Source organism: Cryptotermes secundus, unplaced genomic scaffold, assembly GCF_002891405.2.
Source record: "Cryptotermes secundus unplaced genomic scaffold, Csec_1.0 scaffold349, whole genome shotgun sequence".
Classification (NCBI taxonomy): domain Eukaryota; kingdom Metazoa; phylum Arthropoda; class Insecta; order Blattodea; family Kalotermitidae; genus Cryptotermes; species Cryptotermes secundus.
In genome coordinates, this window is record NW_019739217.1 from 468,420 (window position 1) to 469,094 (window position 675).

Sequence of the window (675 nt, forward strand, 5' to 3'; positions counted from 1 at the left end):
GTTTGAATTTGCATCACTTAAGGATGTGTGGTAGGATGCCGTTTTTAGAGTTTATGCAGAATACCTTGTTTTCTTGTGTGTCTCAGAAAAGTTAAAATATATTGATTATATTTAGCAGAGAGTTCAATTTCTGACATTTTACATATTTAAATTCTTTTTGGCAGGATGGCTTTGAAGAGAAAAGGTGAAGATGAAGGGTATCCTACTGCGAAGAGGGCCAAATTTGAAGACGAGGAAGGAATTGTTGGATCACTAGGTAATAGCACCAGTAGTGCACATTCAAATTTGCTTTTAAATGACAAAGGGGATGATGTCCTGGTCTTAGATACTGACAACCCCCTTCTGAGGGAGGTGGTTGAGTTGTTAAATGATTTGAAGTTGTAAATATCTAGTTATGTAAACAGAAACCAAGAGTCTGCTATTTTTCTTGAACACTCAGATATATCTGAACTAGTTGGAAATTGAATGATTAAAAGAAATGTTGTCAATGTGCTTAATTGACATAAAGACATATGGGGGAGTGGAGGTATATTTCCACGATTGTTGACCTTAGCACCAGATGGAGGTGAGCAGTCAGCTTCACTCCCCTCCTGCTTTACCTGCAGTAGAGATTGCAGAAGTGGTTCATTACATCAACTTCCACTCTTCAGAGAGATTAAAAAACTGGAATATTCA